This window comes from Ranitomeya imitator, chromosome 5 (genome assembly GCF_032444005.1).
Source record: "Ranitomeya imitator isolate aRanImi1 chromosome 5, aRanImi1.pri, whole genome shotgun sequence".
Lineage (NCBI taxonomy): Eukaryota > Metazoa > Chordata > Amphibia > Anura > Dendrobatidae > Ranitomeya > Ranitomeya imitator.
Genome location: NC_091286.1, coordinates 569,976,182 through 569,996,971, shown reverse-complemented (window position 1 = coordinate 569,996,971; position 20,790 = coordinate 569,976,182).

Sequence of the window (20,790 nt, the reverse complement as noted above, 5' to 3'; positions counted from 1 at the left end):
ACTAATAATGCAACTGTTTAATTTTATTTCTTTGGAGGAAATGTACAACATATGATAAGGGATTTGATTTAGCTATTTAGTGATTTTATGTTAATTGCTAGGAAAAAAAACTGTGCTCAGCAAGTCTAAAGGTTCTCTCTACTTTTGCCAACAGGAGCAGATTATATTAGGTTTGTTTGTAATATGTTACCATGGAGATGCGAAGGTCTTCATAGCAGCTGTAGACACAGAACAATTTATTTATAAGTATTAGTAAGTTACTTTATGTTTTCGATGCATTTGAGCAATGATCATTATACACCTAGCCCTGCAAGGGGGCATCCTCTACATATAGAGGACAGAAGGTTAATGCTATGTGCCCACGATCAGGATATAGCAGGGTTTTGGACACAGTGTATTTTCACTGCATCCAATATTCTGCATTCTAATCACGCAGGTAAATCCACGTGTGTTCAGTGAACCATGCAGATTTGCTGCACCTAATGAATGGCTATGGGTGAGACTGGCGTCTCCGCTGCAGATAATGGATATGCTGCGGGTCGTAAACCCGCACCACGGGTGAGTTTATGCAAGGTCATATAGAAGCACAGTGGGTATGGGGTTTCTATAAATCCATCCACTGTGCTTGTAATGTAGAACGCAGCATTTTTAACACAGTGCAGGTGATCTGCGTCCAAAACGCTGCTATTCCGGATCATGGGCACGTACCCTTAATAATAACCACACAAGGGGATTCTTTACTGTAAGAGCAGTGAGACTATGGAACTCTCTGCCGTATGATGTTGTAATGGTTGGATGTCTTTCTTGAAAAAGATAATATTACAGGTTATGGGTCCTAGATTCGGTGGCGGACCTAGTCTGATTGCCATATGTGGAGTCGGGAAGGAATTCTTCCCCTAATATGGAGCAACTAGCATCTGTCTCTCGGAGTTTCTGCCATCCTCTGGATCCACGTGGAAGGCTATAGGTTGAACTCAATGGACTTCTTGAACCTTAAAAACTATGAAACTACGAATAAATTTGAAGCAAAAGTACACGTCTATTAATTCTGTATATAAAATGTAAATCTAACTTGCAATTATGGGGAAAGGTGTATGATATTCATTTGTTTCATGTTTAGTGATGAATGAACTCTAAGCTTTAGGGGCAGATATCACTGGAAAGGTGTACTGAAAAGCTAAAACATTGATTACGTCTATTTTGAAGGAATACCCTGTTCGGATAATTCACTCTTCTTTAATAGTGCCATTTGTTTCATTCCAACTTAGATGCATCCATACATTTTGACCCCTTTCATAATGCGCAGCAATATCATCCCAGGTCCACACATACTCTCTTGTGTAGACAGGAGGTCATGTTCAGACTTCCTATGAAGTTACCTATCAAATTCTTCCTGGAAGCATTTCGATACCTTATTTCCCCAACCAGTTCCACCTATTTGCATGTTCCATGCAGATGGAGATATAATTTTTGCTTCATATAACAATGCATTGATAAAATGGTTTGTCTAAACAGTGATTAGCTGAAGTTATAACATTTTTCCTGACTCATACTAACTGTCCATAAATTTAAGTACTGTATGCCAAATCTCATGAGTATATCTAAAGGATACAGCTTTGCACTATCAAACACTGACAGGGAAAAACTTATCACAAGCAGAAGGCAGGTGAGAACAAAAATTGATCCTGCATCACATAGGATACACTAAAACTCTGCAGTATATACCTGAAGACAGCAGCTCTGTGTTACTGCTCTATTCATTTGATGACATTAGATAGTAGTAAAAACAATGTGATGTGACTGCCCCATCTGGAAAGCCAGAGGCATCATGGGAAATGTAGTCTTGCTTTGGAGAACCAAATCAGAGAGTAAGAGAGAATCAAGATGTCAAACAACCCAGAAATGGCCCATCAAATAAAAAGGTAGACAAAAGAGATAACTTACCCATACTCACCCCCTCCATTATTTTGTTAGTAATCACCTACGCAGCACAATATATGCATATAAAAATGCTGGCATGCGGATTTAAGAAATGTATTTTCACCTTTAGGCTGTTAATTCAAGCAATTCTGATATCTAACCTCTACAGTAGTAAGTTTGACAATTGCAAAAATGACCATTACAACAACAAAAAATGCATTGCTTGTGTTCTGCTCACATCTGCAAATGTGAACACATCATAAAGTTCATTTCCATATTCTAACACTATTTTAGAGGCAACATCCCATGTATTAATTCTATAATATATCTTTCTAGTGGTGGGAGCCCTGCTTTTCTGATACAGAGTTACAAATTTCGGCATAAGAATAAACCTCTAGACATAAAAGAAAAAAAAAAATCACAGTTTCCGAGGCAGGCCTACTTACACATAGCATATGGCACATAACAATGATCACTGTCATTTATATCAGTTAATTATGCCTTTTGTTTGTCATGTATATGGCTATTTTATATAAAATATAAATAGTGATATGATTGATTATGCAAATGTCCTCAAATGATAATTGTAAAACAGAAATGTCTAATTTTGTATATTCAGCTCCTATGTGTACATACAGACCCATGTGTCGCCATGGCAGAAAAAACCCAACATATAATGAATCAGGATCCTAGAAAAATATCAAAACCAAGAAAAACAACAAGGATCCCAGTAAGATATTTTTCAGCATGAGAGTGTACAATGTGAAGATACAGTCATCCAATCACAAAAAATAAAAAAAATGTTTTTTATAAATATATATATGCACCCATCTATTTGCTGCAAAGTCCCATCCTGTTTACCATAATATATTTTGCAACATGAGAGAGCACAATGTGAAGGTACAATCACTCAATCACAAATAAGAAATATTTACACACACCTATCTATTTGTTGCAAAGTCCCATACTGTTTCCAAAAACAGTCAAATATAGGGAAAAGATAATAACCCAAGCGTGGTTTAACCACCACAGGATGTGACCAATTAATCAAAGATTATTTCAATAATAATAGCCATAAATGGGTTTTCCAAATAGCAGAAAAGTAACAATAAAAATGATGCAAAACAATATTGAAGAAAACACCCCAGCATAGCACATGTCTAATGAAAAGACACAATCGTCTTATTCAAGAAAAAAATCAATATATGATGTCAAAACTATACTCATTTATTTGCTGCGGTATCCCATCCTGCTATCCAACAAAACCCAGGTGTAAAGATGGTATAGTAGAAACGGCCATGATCAGTGTCCCCCATTGGGAATGACGGTTCATCAGGGGTTCAGCAGCCACGCCAAAGATAAAGGAGCTGTGGAGAGCAGAAACACTCACCATGATCCCCTTTTTGTAATGAAGCCATAGCCGGAGAGAACCAGCATTTCCCCCACGTGGAGTAACCGGAACTTGCGTTATGGAGCCGAGGGGAGCGCAAAGTGCGTTCCACACCACACAGCGGCTCACAGGAAGTGATGATGCGGTGACCGGATATAGTGTAAACCAGCTGAATGACGCGCAGAAAGAAGCTCTGAGCGGCTCCCAAAAAACAGCCGATAATGCTGCGCATGTGCGATGGCAACAATCTCCTCACAATGCTCAGTAGCCAATGGCAGTACTAGCAGGCAGCGCAGCGTAGCAATAACGATAATGCAGTCCTAATAGGGATATAATATACATACTGATAGGCTCCAAAGCGAATTGCGGCATTTGATACCAATAAACAAGGGAATAAAAAACATCTCCAAATATACCAAAATGATAAATCAATAAACAGCGAAAACAATAACAAATACCTAACTAAAGAACTAAAGCAAAAAAGCATCAAAGACACACAACTAAATAGAACAAAGAGGTTATTAAAAGGTGAATGGACACAAGGACAAAAACAAAAAAGAAAAATAAAGTCAAAATACAAATAATACAGTAGTCAAACAATATGATCATCTATATACAGGAAGTATAAAAATATACATGGCACACAAAAAGTTTCAAAACAGGAGTACTACATCAGATGGCTAAATGAAACTCGCAAAGGACAACTGTTCATTGAGACCCAAAGGGCTCATAGATTTCAATAGATAGATCCATCTCGTTTCACGCTGTAAAATTCTCCTATCCCAATCCCCCAGTCTCACTGAGGGAGGAATTACCTCAATCACCCTGAAAAATAAGGAGCCAATATCACCTCCATGGAAAAATAAGGAGCCAATATCACCTCCATGAGTGGGGGCACCTACCGCAGTAAATTAGGGTGTCTACCTCCACTGCCAGGTAGGTGGTACTATAGGGATTGTGCTACAGGGCCCACCAGTTTTCCTGTATTGCAGGTACTCTTTAGGGATTTAAAGGGTGAGCCGTCAAGGAGTGGGGGTACCTACCGCAGTAAATTAGGGTGCCAACCTCCACTGTCAGGCAGGATTCATTGTAGCATGATGTAGGGTCTCGTTGAGGTACATTGATTGTCTTCTCACTTTTTTTAACATGATTATGATTAATAGAGTTTTTTAACTTGTTCTATTAAAAGTTACATTTTAGGGATCCTTGTTGTTTTTATTGGTTTTGATATGTTGCCATGGCAGCAGACTACAAACAACCTTTGCGTAGTCAGGTCCTACAGTCATATGGTATTCTCTTCTATCTGACCCTCCTGTTTTGTTAACCTACAGGAGTAAGTATCATATTTATTGGTGAGCATGGTGGCTTAGGGGTTTGAACTGTTACTTTGCAGCGCTGGGGTCCTTGGGTACAAATCCCACCAAGGGTAATATCAGTAAGGAGTTTCTCTGCCCTCCCCATGTTTGCTTGGGTTTCCTTCCCACACCCCAAAGACATACTGATAATGAATGCAGATTGTGAGCCCCAATGGGGATAGCAATGTCGGTAACGCGCTGTGGAATATGATGGCGATATATAAGCAATGCATAATAAATATTTACCTTTCTGTAGCCATAGACTTTGAACAGGGTTTGATTCTAGTGTATATGAGTCACATAGGTTTGTATAAGAGCTATATACATGAGCTAAATGTAGCTGAATCAGATAAATTGACAGAGTATCGTATGAAATGTTTTTCTTTTCTCCATCATTTTTTTTCATCTTTTTTAATGCCATTTATCATATACAATGTCTGTCTTCTTTATGCTGTGCCAGGTCTACGCTCGTCCCTCCCATGCTCCGTTCACTGTTTAAAAGCCATTTCTATTCATCAGAGGAGAAGTTGTGGAACGTAAACTTGCTATTTGTAGATATTTCCACATATTCCAATCCCTCTAAGATGCAAGAAGTAGGAAGCTACAATAAATCTGTAACATTAAATGAACTTCTTCTACCTGTGTTTGACTCCGGCATCTTTAAGATGAGTCAAATTTATTCATAGCTTTTGATAAATATTTTAGTCGCGTTAATGAAACATCTGCTGATAAATATTTCACCTTTATTAGGTGTGAAATTCTAAACAGAACATTAATGATTCCACAGTGGGAGGCAAAACTTTCACAGTTTTAGCAACTTGTTTTTATAGGTTTTCCTTTCTGGAAGGATCATTTAAAGGGGTTTTGCATTTTTATATAGGTGGTTGAAATGCAATTAGAGAAAAGAAAATGCTGAGGCTTGTATTTATATCTATTACTTTTCTTCAGTTCTCTTGACTACCTAGAGAAACATCGAGAAGGAGTCATTTAGACGGGTAATTCTCCGCGAGTGAATGGCCAGTAAGCACAGAATGTGATGGAACTGGAAATCTGTCAGAGGAACTGTAGTCTGGATTAGAAAGGGGTCATCTCCAAGAGGTGGTCTTTTGTTATGATCTGGTGATTAGGGAGCGACATGCGTCTAGCTCTGAGCAGGTGGCAACTATACTGACCGCAGTCCCTAAGCTCAACACAACACTAGAAATAGCCGTGGAATGCTCCTAACTCGGCCTAGGCATCTCGTCACAGCCTAAGAGCTAACTACCCCTAAAGATAGAAGCAGGAAAACTATCTTGCCTCAGAGAAAATCCCCAAAGGATAGATTAGCCCCCCACAAATAATGACTGTGAGAGGAGAAGGAAATGACATACGTAGTATGAAACAAGATTTAGCACAGGAGGCCACTTCTAGCTAAATAGAAATAGTACAGAACAGAACGCTGTGCGGTCAGTAAAAAAAACTAGAAAAAGTCCACCGCAGAGAAATGCAAAAATCTCCACACCTGACTTAAGGTGTGGAGGGCAAACTCTGCTGCCCAGAGCTTCCAGCTTAACTGAATAGATCCATACTGAAAAGCTGGACAAATGAACAAAAACAAAGAAAGTGCTGAACAACAAAGTCCACAACAAGAGAACCGCAAAAGGACAAGCAAGGACTTAGCTTTGATGAATTGGTCAGAGTGTCAGGAAAGTCCTAAGAGCAATGACTCCAGGCAGGAACAATTGACAACTGGCATTGAATGAGGGATAAGGCCAGACTAATATAGCCGAGCCAGAAAGACGATCAGTGAAAACAGCTGCTGAAGCTAAATCCAAGAAGCAGCCATACCACTCAAAACCACAGGAGGGAACCAAAGAGCAGAACTCACAAAAATGCTACTTACAACCACCGGAGGGAGCCCAAGAGCGGAATTCACAACAGTACCCCCCCCCCCCTTAAGGAGGGGTCACCAAACCCTCACCAGAGCCCCCAGGCCGATCAGGATGAGCCAAATGAAAAGCACAAACCAAATCGGCGGCATGAACATCGGAGGCAACAACCCAAGAATTATCCTCCTGGCCATAACCCTTCCACTTGACAAGATACTGAAGCTTCCGCCTCGAAAAACGAGAATCCAAAATTTTCTCAACCACATATTCCAACTCCCCCTCAACCAACACCGGGGCAGGAGGATCAACAGATGGAACAACGGGCACCACATATCTCAGCAACAAAGATCTATGGAAAACATTGTGGATGACAAAAGAGGCTGGAAGGGCCAAACGAAAAGACACAGGATTAATAATCTCAGAAATCTTATAAGGACCAATAAACCGAGGCTTGAACTTAGGGGAAGAAACCTTCATAGGAACATGACGAGAGGACAACCAAACCAAATCCCCCACACGAAGCCGAGGACCAACACACCGACGGCGGTTAGCAAAACGCTGAGCCTTTTCCTGGGACAACGTCAAATTGTCTACCACATGAGCCCAAATCCGCTGTAACCTGTCCATCACAGAATCAACACCAGGACTATCAGAAGGCTCAACCTGCCCTGAAGAAAAACGAGGATGGAAACCAAAATTACAAAAGAAAGGCGAAACCAAAGTAGCCGAACTGGCCCGATTATTAAGGGCAAACTCGGCCAACGGCAAAAAAGTCACCCAATCATCCTGATCAGCAGACACAAAGCATCTCAAATAGGTTTCCAAGGTCTGATTAGTTCGCTCAGTTTGGCCATTGGTCTGAGGATGGAACGCCGAAGAAAAAGACACATCAATACCCATCCTAGCACAAAAGGACGCCAAAACCTGGAAACAAACTGGGAACCTCTGTCAGACACAATATTCTCCAGAATGCCATGCAAATGAACCACATGCTGAAAAAACAATGGAACCAAATCAGAGGAGGAAGGCAATTTAGGCAAAGGTACCAAATGGACCATTTTAGAGAACCGGTCACAAACCACCCAGATAACAGACATCCTCTGGGACACCGGAAGATCTGAAATAAAATCCATGGAAATATGCGTCCAAGGCCTCTCCGGGACGGGCAAAGGCAAAAGCAACCCACTAGCGCGGGAACAGCAAGGCTTGGCTCGGGCGCAAGTCCCACAGGACTGCACAAAAGCACGGACATCACGCGACCAGGAAGGCCACCAAAAGGACCTAGCAACCAAATCTCTGGTACCAAAAATCCCAGGATGACCAGCCAACACTGAACAATGGACATCAGAAATCACCTTACTCGTCCATCTATCAGGAACAAACAGCTTCCCCACAGGACAAGGGTCAGGCCTATCAGCCTGAAATTCCTGAAGCAACCGCCGCAAATCAGGGGAGATGGCAGAAAGAATCACCCCTTCCTTAAGAATGCCAACTGGCTCAAGGACTCCAGGAGAATCCGGCAAAAAACTCCTAGAGAGGGCATCCGCCTTAACATTCTTAGATCCTGGAAGATATGAGACCACAAAATCAAAACGGGAGAAAAACAGGGACCACCGAGCCTGTCTAGGGTTCAGCCGCTTGGCCGACTCAAGGTAAATCAAATTCTTATGATCGGTCAAGTCCACAATGCGGTGCTTGGCTCCCTCAAGCCAATGTCGCCACTCCTCAAATGTCCACTTCATAGCCAACAACTCCCGATTGCCGATATCATAATTGCGTTCCGCAGGCGAAAACTTTCGGGAAAAGAACGCACATGGCTTCATCAAGGAACAATCAGAATTCCTCTGTGACAAAACGGCCCTTGCCCCAATCTCAGAAGCGTCAACCTCAACCTGAAAAGGAAGAGAAACATCCGGTTGACGCAACACAAGGGCAGAAGTAAATCGGCATTTAAGCTCCTGAAAGGCCTCAACAGCCTCAGAGGACCAATTAGTCACATCAGCGCCTTTCTTCGTCAAATCGGTCAGGGGTTTAACCACACTAGAGAAGTTGGCAATGAAACGGCGATAAAAATTAGCAAAGCCCAAAAATTTCTGAAGGCTCTTCACAGATGTGGGTTGAATCCAGTCATGAATGGCTTGGACCTTAACAGGACCCATTTCTATAGACGAAGGAGAAAAAATAAACCCCAAAAAAGAGACCTTCTGAACTCCAAATAGGCACTTAGACCCCTTCACAAATAGAGCGTTATCACGAAGGATCTGGAATACCATCCTGACCTGTTTCACATGAGACTCCCAATCATCGGAAAAAATCAAAATATCATCCAAATACACAATCAGGAATTTGTCATGATAATTGCGGAAAATATCATGCATGAAAGACTGGAACACAGATGCAGCATTAGAGAGCCCAAATGGCAGCACAAGGTATTCAAAATGGCCTTCGGGCGTATTAAATGCAGTCTTCCATTCGTCACCCTGTTTAATACGAACAAGATTATATGCCCCTCGAAGGTCAATCTTGGTAAACCAACTAGCCCCCTTAATCCTAGCAAACAAATCAGAGAGCAAAGGTAAAGGATATTGGAATTTGACCGTGATCTTATTAAGTAGGCGATAATCAATACAGGGTCTTAAGGAGCCATCCTTCTTGGCAACAAAAAAGAATCCCGCTCCCAATGGTGACGAAGACGGCCGAATATGCCCCTTCTCTAAAGACTCCTTAACATAGCTCCGCATGGCGGCATGCTCTGGCACAGACAGGTTGAAAAGTCAGCCCTTAGGGAACTTACAGCCAGGAATCAAGTCAATAGCACAATCACAGTCCCTGTGTGGTGGAAGGGAACTGGACTTGGGCTCATCGAATACATCCTGGAAATCTGACAAAAACTCAGGGACCTCAGAAGAAGGGGAAGAGGAAATTGACATCAAAGGAGCGTCACTATGTACCCCTTGACAACCCCAACTAGTCACAGACATTGATTTCCAATCCAGCACCGGATTATGTTCCTGTAACCATGGAAAACCCAGTACAACAACATCATGTAAATTATGCAACACCAGAAAACGGCAATCTTCCTGATGTGCAGGAGCCGTGTACATAGTCATCTGCGTCCAGTACTGAGGTTTATTCTTGGCCAATGGTGTAGCATCAATACCCCTCAAGGGTATGGGACTCTGCAAAGGCTGCAAAGAAAAACCACAGCGCCTAGCGAATTCTAAGTCCATTAAGTTCAGAGCAGCGCCTGAATCCACAAATGCCATGACAGAAAAAGATGACAATGAGCAAATCAGGGTCACAGACAGGAGAAACTTAGGTTGCACAGTACTAATGGTAACAGATCTAGCGACCCTCTTAATACACTTAGGGCAATCAGAAATAGTATGAACAGAATCACCACAGTAAAAACACAGCCCATTCTGACGTCTGTATCCCCTCTGTTCCGCTCTAGTCAAAATCCTATCACATTGCATGGGCTCAGGACTTTGCTTAGAGGACACTGCCATATGGTGCACCACTTTGCGTTCGCGCAGGCGCCGATCAATCTGAATGGCCAGAGACATAGATTCGCTCAAACCAACAGGCGTGGGAAACCCCACCATAACATCTTTAACCCCTATCTGACCTTGGACGGGATAGTACGTCCAAGGTCAGATCCCCTGCTTTGATGCAGGGCTCCGCGGTGAGCCCGCATCAAAGCCGGGACATGTCAGCTGTTTTGAACAGCTGACATGTGCCCGTAATAGGCGCGGGCAGAATCGCGATCTGCCCGCACCTATTAACTAGTTAAATGCCGCTGTCAAACGCAGACAGCGGTATTTAACTACCGCTTCCGGCCGGGCGGCCGGAAATGACGTCATCGCTGACCCCGTCACATGATCGGGGGTCGGCGATGCATCTCCATTGTAACCATAGAGGTCCTTGAGACCTCTATGGTTACTGATCGCCGGTGGCTGTGAGCGCCACCCTGTGGTTGGTGCTCACAGCACACCTCCATTTCTGCTACATAGCAGCGATCAGCAGATCGCTGCTATGTAGCAGAGGCGATCGAGTTGTGCCTGCTTCTAGCCTCCCATGGAGGCTATTGAAGCATGGCAAAAGTAAAAAAAAAAAGTTGAAAAAAATGTTAAAAAAATTAAAAAAAATATAAAAGTTTAAATCACCCCCCTTTCGCCCCAATCAAAATAAATCAATAAAAAAAATATCAAATCTACACATATTTGGTATCGCCGCGCTCAGAATCGCCCGATCTATCAATTAAAAAAAAGCATTAACCTGATCGCTAAACAGCGTAGCGGGAAAAAAATTCAAAACACCAGAATTACGTTTTTTAGGTCGCCGCAACATTGCATTAAAATGCAATAACGGGCGATCAAAAGAACGTATCTGCACCGAAATGCTATCATTAAAAACGTCATCTCGATACGCAAAAAATAAGCCCTCATTTGACCCCAGATCACGAAAAATAGAGACGCTACAAGTATCGGAAAATGGCGCAATTTTTTTTTTTTTTTAGCAAAGTTTGGAATTTTTTTTCACCACTTAGATAAAAAATAACCTAGTCATGTTAGGTGTCTACGAACTCGTACTGACCTGGAGAATCATAATGTCAAGTCAGTTTTAGCATTTAGTGAACCTAGCAAAAAAGCCAAACAAAAAACAAGTGTGGGACTGCACTTTTTTTGCAATTTCACCGCACTTGGAATTTTTTTCCCGTTTTCTAGTACACGACATGCTAAAACCAATGATGTCTTTCAAAAGTACAACTCGTCCCGCAAAAAATAAGCCCTCACATGGCCAAATTGACGGAAAAATAAAAAAGTTATGGCTCTGGGAAGGAGGGGAGGGAAAAACGAACACGGAAAAACGAAAAATCCCATGGTCATGAAGGGGTTAAGGGCTTCAGAAAGACCCTTTCTGAAAATTGCTGCCAGAGCGTCCTCATTCCATTTAGTGAGCACAGACCATTTTCTAAATTTCTGGCAGTATAATTCTGCCGCTTCCTGACCCTGACACAGGGCCAACAGTGTTTTCTCAGCATGCTCTACAGAGTTAGGTTTGTCATACAATAATCCGAGCGATTGAAAAAATACATCTACATTAAGCAATGCCGGATTCCCTGACTCAAGTGAGAATGCCCAGTCCTGAGTGTCGCCACGCATTAGAGAAATAACTATCTTTACTTGCTGAACGGGGTCACCAGAGGAACGGGGTTTCAGAGCAAAAAACAATTTGCAGTTATTTTTAAAGTTCAAAAACTTAGATCTATCCCTGTAAAACAAATCCGGAGTAGGAATTCTAGGCTCTAAGGCCGGAGTCTGAACCACATAATCTTGAATACTCTGTACTCTTGCAGCAAGCTGATCCACACGAGAAAACAAACCCTGAACATCCATGCCTGCATCCAAATCCCGAATCACCCAGAGATCAAGAGGAAGGAAAAAGACAAAACAAACTAAAGAAAAAAAAAATGGCTCAGAACTCTTTTTCTCTTCCTTCTTTTGAGAGGCATTCAACTCATTTTTGGGCCAGTTGTACTGTTATGATATGTTGATTAGGGACCGACATGCGTCTAGCTCTGAGCAGGTGGCAACTATACTGACCGCAGTCCCTAAGCTCAACACAACACTAGAAGTAGCCGTGGAATGCTCCTAACTCGGCCTAGGCATCTCGTCACAGCCTAAGAGCTAACTACCCTAAAGATAGAAGCAGGAAAACTATCTTGCCTCAGAGAAAATCCCCAAAGGATAGATTAGCCCCCCACAAATAATGACTGTGAGAGGAGAAGGAAATGACATACGTAGTATGAAACAAGATTTAGCACAGGAGGCCACTTCTAGCTAAATAGAAATAGTACAGAACAGAACGCTGTGTGGTCAGTAAAAAAAACTAGAAAAAGTCCACCGCAGAGAAATGCAAAAATCTCCACACCTGACTAAAGGTGTGGAGGGCAAACTCTGCTGCCCAGAGCTTCCAGCTTAACTGAATAGATCCATACTGAAAAGCTGGACAAATGAACAAAAACAAAGAAAGTGCTGAACAACAAAGTCCACAACAAGAGAGCCGCAAAAGGACAAGCAAGGACTTAGCTTTGATGAACTGGTCTGAGTGTCAGGAAAGTCCTAAGAGCAATGACTCCACGCAGGAACAATTGACAACTGGCATTGAATGAGGGATAAGGCCAGACTAATATAGCCGAGCCAGAAAGACGATCAGTGAAAACAGCTGCTGAAGCTAAATCCAAGAAGCAGCCATACCACTCAAAACCACAGGAGGGAGCCAAAGAGCAGAACTCACAAAAATGCTACTTACAACCACCGGAGGGAGCCCAAGAGCGGAATTCACAACAGTCTTTAGAAAAGGTATATTATTGTTGTGTACCGTCTAGTTATCCTTAGATACAGCTGTAAGAAACTGAAGCTAGGTGCAAGAGCTGCCCAGATCAGAGGTTTGCTCTACTTGTACAGCAGAGGGTTGGAAAGAAAGACAAAGAGAGAGAATAAGAAGGAGGTTGAGAAGGAAGACAAAAGGAGTTATAGAGGGGAGAGATGAAGAGAGACAGGTATGAGAAAGAAAGAAGGAAAGAAAGAAAGAAATATGTGTAAAGGAGAAAAGAGAATGGAATTGAGGAAGAGGAGAGATAGGGAGAGACAGTAAGACAGTAGAGGGAGAGTAGAAATGGTAGACAGAAGGGAAGTAAAGGGAAGTAAAGAGTGATGATGAGCAAGAGTACAGAAGAAGAGGGAGAGGGACTCAGAGAGAAAAGTAAAAAACTGGAGCATAAAAAGAAGGGAGAATGAAAATTAGAAGAAAGAGGGAACAAGAGAGAGGGTTAATGAGAGAAAGGAGAATGATAAGTGAAATATGGGGAATAAAAGGGGCAGGGGGAGTCAAGGGAGACAAAGAGTGAATAAAAGAAAAAGAAAGAGAAAGAAAAAGAAACAAAAAGAAAGAAAGAAAAAGATAAAAAGAAAGAAAGGGTGAAAGAAAGAGAGAAAAAGAAACAGAGCGCGAGAGAGAAAGAAAGAAAGAGAGAAAGAGAGCGCGAAAAAGAAATGTAAGGGAGGGAAAATGCTTGGTGGTAGAAGAAAGAATGAAAGCAGAGACAGGTATGGGATGGTGGCGGCATAGAAAGGAAGTGAAAGGTGTGTTATATTTGTCCATGTTTCTGTCTATGGGGAGAAGAGAGTCCTGTGACCTCAATTCCGTGATTCATGATGGCTGCCATCCCCATAGAATTTAGTGGAAATCTGTCGGCACTTGCATGCAGCCTCTCAGTTTAAGCCATTAGGAGATACAGAAAGGACTAATCAAGCAGATATTGGGACAGAAAAAGGGTTATATACACAAGGTCCTCTGGAGAAAAGCTGCCATAACTCAGTAGTTAGGCGACTCATCAACAGATCGATGTTTCTGTGGTGCATTCTAGGATATGCGACTTACATGGCTCAGATATCACAGATATATTAAACTTGCCAGCTAACAACACTTACGCGGTAAACTGAAGAGAGACGAGAACTTCTTGCATTGTACGGAGCCCGTAGAGGTGCCTACACAATGCATCCATAGCCCTTCAAATATGGACGTGGAGGTAATGATAGTACCGCTGCTACTGGAGGTTCTCCATTTAAGGGACACCGTGGACACGAGGGTACAAGTCATCCCCCCCATAGCAAGTAACATAGCACAGACCTGGTAAGGAGTCTTACTCATGATGGGGTTGTGGAAATCCTGGGATCCTAAACATACATACACCAAGAATCAGTTATCCCATTCTTAATACAATTATTATTATTATATAATTATCCCTTATAACATGAAATCAGTAAGTTATGTAACTGTAGGAGTAATCGGATAATATCACATGGATGTGAGTAGGACTCTGTGCACATTAATATTTGTTGGTCTTAGTGTTCAAGCAATGCTTGCTGCCACAAATACAGAACACCAGTGTAACCTGACAGACCATCGTTAATGCCAGTCCTTATTACGTGGATGTTATAACTTTAATGCAATCTATGTAAAAAACATACGCACATTATATGACATGTCAGCAAAGCTGACCACTAAGACCGTGCAGTAAAGGGTGTCAGCAGATTCAATGGAATCCTCAATAGAATTCATGTTGAAAAACTAGCTTTAGTGTACTGGTTGTTTAATGTGAAGATCCTCTAGAGAGTCTGTATAATTATCCAGTGTGTTAATATTAGGACTCACCTTTTAAATTGCAGTTTTTCTAAGTATTGTCCACTATGGTCAGAAGGACTTTGCTACTCTCCAGCAGCTCCGGGACATCTGCTGCGGTCACAATTTGTTTTGCCTCAAAAGGCGGCCTGGGGTTAAACATCAGAGACCTCAATGTCAGTTTACTTTACAGTTACACTCCACATACTACCTAAATAGCACATCTCAAGCCCTATGTCGCAATGCCAGTCAATACGATGTCAGGATTTTAAATATGCCCGAAACGTAAGGGTAAAGAACTATGCCCATAGAAATGTACACATATGATTGTGACAGGTGGAAATGGGGAGATGAACACACAGCTACATACAACCCCTACCAAAAATTATGGAATCACTGGCCTTGGAGGATGTAGGTTCAGTTGTTTCATTTTGTAGAAAGAAAGCAGATCACAGACATGGCACAAAACTACAGTCATTTCAAATGGCAACTTTCTGGCTTTAAGAATCACTAAAAGAAATCAAGAACAAAAAATGTGGTAGTGAGTAATGGTTACTTTTTTTTAACCAAGCATAAGGGAAAAAATTATGGAATCACTCAATTCTGAGGAAAAAAATTATGGAATCACCCTGTAAATTTCCATACCCAAAAATAACACCTGCATCAAATTAGATCTGCTCGTTAGTCTGCATCTAAAAAGAAGTGATCACACTTTGGGGAGCTGTTGCGGACTGACATGAATCATGGCTCCAACACAAGAGATGTCAATTGAAGCAAAGGAGAGGATTATCAAACTCTTAAAAGAGGGTAAATCTGTCACGGTCAGCTGCAGCCGCAGATGCGGCCCAGCCCATAGACGCCCCCAAGCCGACCAAACTCAGAAGGCGTGGGGTGCGCGTCCCCCGGGGATGCAATATGGACCCTTTAAATCGCAGGGGGAGACCCAGCCTACCCGAACTAGGGGAGGGCAGAGACTGGGGTTCTGTGGCAGCAGAGCATGTGGACAAGGAAAGAGACACGTCGGAATTGATTACACCACACAACTTCAGGTATAGAGAAAGTAAAGTTTACTAAAGTAAAGTCACACAGTACATAAACAAAACATTCCGATGTCAGGCTCCCGATTCCACACCTCCAAAAGGGTACCACCCAGTGGACCCCAAGGCACTAACGGATCACCGAGGCACACATAGGCAGGACATCAGGACCCAGGCAGGACATCAGGGTACATGAGGCATCAGAGTGCAGGCAAGACATCAGGATACAGACAGCACATCAGGACATCTGGACTCAGGAAAGACCTCAGGACATCAGGACACAGGCAGGGCATCAGGACACAGGAATACTGGATAGACATCTGGGACACTGGCGTGGAAGCCCAGGTCATCAGCTGGGACACTGGCATGGCAGCCCAGATAATCAGGTTATATCAGGACATCAGGGATACCGGATAGACATCTGGGACACTGGCGTGGCAGCCCAGGTCATTAGTTACATCTGGACATCAAACACAAGAAGGACATCAGGACATCAGGGAACATGAGGTCTGTTATGATGGCAATCCAGTAACACAGTGTGCCAGTAATCAGAGCACATACAGTGATCTGACAATAACCCAAAAACAATAGAACGAGCTCTGAGACGTGGAATCTCTGTAGACCGCAATACCTGAACCTATCCTAAACACAACTAAAGGCAGCTGTGGATTGCGCCTGAAACTACCTATGCAACTCGGCACAGCCTGAGGAACTGACTAGCCTGAAGATAGAAATACAAGCCTGACTTGCCTCAGAGAAATACCCCAAAGGAAAAGGCAGCCCCCCACATATAATGACTGTTAGCAAGATGAAAAGACAAAACGTAGGGATGAAATAGATTCAGCAAAGTGAGGCCCGATATTCTAGATAGAGCGAGGATAGCAAAGAGAACTTTGCAGTCTACAAAAAACCCTAAAACAAAAAACCACGCAAAGGGGGCAAAAAGACCCACCGTGCCGAACCAACGGCACGGCGGCACACCCTTTGCGTCCCAGAGCCTCCAGCAAAACGAAAAGACAAGCTGGACAGAAAAAATAGCAACAAAAGCAAAGAAGCACTTATCTAAGCAGAGCAGCAGGCCACAGGAGAGATCCAAAGCTCAGATCCAACACTGGAACATTGACAAGGAGCAAGGAAGACAGAATCAGGTGGAGTTAAATAACAAGGCAGCCAACGAGCTCACCAGAACACCTGAGGGAGGAAGCCCAGAAGCCGCAGTACCACTTGTGACCACAGGAGTGAATTCAGCCACAGAATTCACAACAGAGGTCATCAGGATGCAGGTAAGACATCAGGACACACGAGAACATCAGGACATCAGGGTCCATGAGGTCATCAGGACACAGGCAGGACATCAGGGTACAGACAGGACATCAGGACATCTGGACCCAGGGTCACCGGCAGACGTCAGACAGGAGTCGTTCAGTTCCGGACATCCGACACGACCTACAGGCACCACCAGTCATCAGGCTCCAAGCTCCAGACAGCGGTCATCAGGTTCCAGACTGCAGTCGTCAGGCTCTGGGCATAGGACCTAGGAAAGAACACAAGCGTGATGGTGCAAGCACTGCCGTACTGGACGTGAGCCAGACAAGGTTAACACCGCATGGTAGTCAGAGCACAGAGTAGTAGATGCTCAGCAAAAACACCAGTTACAAGAGACTCAAAGTCACTGGGTTGAGGATCCAGATGCAGAGGGATTTCAGGAACATAATCACAGCAGACACAGTTCAGACAGGTTCAGGTACAGGACAGGTACAGGATCAAGGATTCGGGCCTGGATATACCGCCTCCAGGACAGGCGCCAGAACAGGACAAAACAGGAATCCAGGCAAGGACTTTGATACCAAAACATAGACAGGTGAGGTCCAGCAACACAAACACACATAGCAAAGTTCAAGAGCAATGTGAGTGTAGCTCAGGCCCCGCCCATAGGGCAGGGGAGGTTTATATAGGAGCTGCCCCTCAGCAATTGGCTTGGGACAGCATTTCAAGTACACACCCTAACCCTGATAAAAGCAGGAGAGGTGTGGTCGCGCACGCCCTTAGCACACACAGAAACCATTACAGCACAATCAGTGCAGGAACTGAGGCTCAGGGCACCAGGCTGTGACTGCACGCACTCACACACGTGGAAAGTCAAGCACCAGCTGCAAATGACCTCACAACCCGTGGACAGCTTCAACAGCAGCAACCAGGGACCGCACATGAGGAAGGTCATGCAATAGAAAAGACCTAACCACCCATGGACGTCTGCGCAGCAGAGCAGGGAACTGAGAAGGCTCCATCCAGGTAACAGCCAACAGTATCCCAGCTCAAATTAGGGGGGAAAAGAGTAAAGGGTTAAAGCAAACATATGCATTGTCACGCCGAAAACCAGATACAGACAGAACAGCGTGACAAAATCATCATGCAATGTTGCAAAAGATGTTGGCTGTTCACAGTCAGCTGTGTCTAAAATCTGGACCAAATACAAACAACATGGGAAGGTTATATACTACCTATAATTATGATGCACAACTGTGCAAATACTGTGGGGCAAAAAAGTATTTAGTCAGTCAGCAATAGTGCAAGTTCCACCACTTAAAAAGATGAGAGGCGTCTGTAATTTACATCATAGGTAGACCTCAACTATGGGAGACAAACTGAGAAAAAAAAATCCAGAAAATCACATTTTTTTAACATTTTATTTGCATGTTATGGTGGAAAATAAGTATTTGGTCAGAAAGAAACAATCAAGATTTCTGGCTCTCACAGACCTGTAACTTCTTCTTTAAGAGTCTCCTCTTTCCTCCACTCATTACCTGTAGTAATGGCACCTGTTTAAACTTGTTATCAGTATAAAAAGACACCTGTGCACACCCTCAAACAGTCTGACTCCAAACTCCACTATAGTGAAGACCAAAGAGCTGTCAAAGGACACCAGAAACAAAACTGTAGCCCTGCACCAGGCTGGGAAGACTGAATCTGCAATAGCCAACCAGCTTGGAGTGAAAATATCAACAGTGGGAGCAATAATTAGAAAATGGAAGACATACAAGACCACTGATAATCTCCCTCGATCTGGGGCTCCACGCAAAATCCCACCCCGTGGGGTCAGAATGATCACAAGAACGGTGAGCAAAAATCCCAGAACCACGCGGGGGGACCTAGTGAATGAACTGCAGAGAGCTGGGACCAATGTAATAAGGCCTACCATAAGTAACACACTACGCCACCATGGACTCAGATCCTGCAGTGCCAGACGTGTCCCACTGCTTAAGCCAGTACATGTCCGGGCCCGTCTGAAGTTTGCTAGAGAGCATTTGGATGATCCAGAGGAGTTTTGGGAGAATGTCCTATGGTCTGATGAAACCAAACTGGAACTGTTTGGTAGAAACACAACTTGTCGTGTTTGGAGGAAAAAGAATACTGAGTTGCATCCATCAAACACCATACCTACTGTAAAGCATGGTGGTGGAAACATCATGCTTTGGGGCTGTTTCTCTGCAAAGGGGCCAGGACGACTGATCCGGGTACATGAAAGAATGAATGGGGCCATGTATCGTGAGATTTTGAGTGCAAACCTCCTTCCATCAGCAAGGGCATTGAAGATGAAACGTGGCTGGGTCTTTCAACATGACAATGATCCAAAGCACACCGCCAGGGCAACGAAGGAGTGGCTTCGTAAGAAGCATTTCAAGGTCCTGGAGTGGCCTAGCCAGTCTCCAGATCTCAACCCTATAGAAAACCTTTGGAGGGAGTTGAAAGTCCATGTTGCCAAGCGAAAAGCCAAAAACATCACTGCTCTAGAGGAGATCTGCATGGAGGAATGGGCCAACATACCAACAACAGTGTGTGGCAACCTTGTGAAGACTTACAGAAAACGTTTGACCTCTGTCATTGCCAACAAAGGATATATTACAAAGTATTGAGATGAAATTTTGTTTCTGACCAAATACTTATTTTCCACCATAATATGCAAATAAAATGTTAAAAAAACAGACAATGTGATTTTCTGGATTTTTTTTTCTCAGTTTGTCTCCCATAGTTGAGGTCTACCTATGATGTAAATTACAGACGCCTCTCATCTTTTTAAGTGGTGGAACTTGCACTATTGCTGACTGACTAAATATTTTTTTGCCCCACTGTATACAGAAAATCATAATTTTTATTGAATCAAAATTATATAACAAATAAATAGTACAGGGGAAAACAGAAGAGGTGGATAAAAATGCAGGATGTCACAGGAAATATGTAAATTGCCACACCATACAGGATAATTAAACATACATTCAAAACCATGTAGGTAAATTACATTACAAAAATTATTGTTGTGTTGACAATAAAACATATGCAGTCTCTCATGTTAGGTAACCACATTACATGATCCCAAACCTATAGTAAGGTAATGGCGTATAGGGTGAATATATCAATGTCTAATATCAAGGAAAGTGCAGTGCATACTAAGATAAGTAAATAAATAATGTCACCCATATATAAATAGCTATTGCAAACAAAAGAGAATACTCCTATAGAGACAAAGTGTCATAGTGCCATAAGGTGCAACAAAGAGATCAAGTGGAATACTAACTAGTAGGAGAACCCGTGGCAGCCCGCACCTGCCCGACACGCGTTTCGCCTGAGCTTTGACGAGGGAATGAATGACCGGGGGTTTAGAGCAGCATTTTTTTTCCATATATATTGAGTTGTGCATCATAATTATAGGTAGTATAGTATCTGGTGGATGCACTCTATTTATTATATGTTGCTTTTGTTTTGTATACTGACTGTTTCCTGTGTTTTCACAGAGGTAGCTCTTTTCTTTCTTGTCCATTATGGATTTTTGCTCCAAAGAAGCAGCCTGGCAATCGCAGGCACTTACTGTTTTTAAGGGGAGGACACCACAGGTGGATAATATTGATCAGAAGAAAATCCGTGACACAAAATATAATTTAAAACAACTGTTCCATCGCAGGATTAAGGTGTGGTGGAACAGAACCACCCTGGAGAATTATTTAGAAGAAAAATTACCGTAATTCCACGTGGTCTTC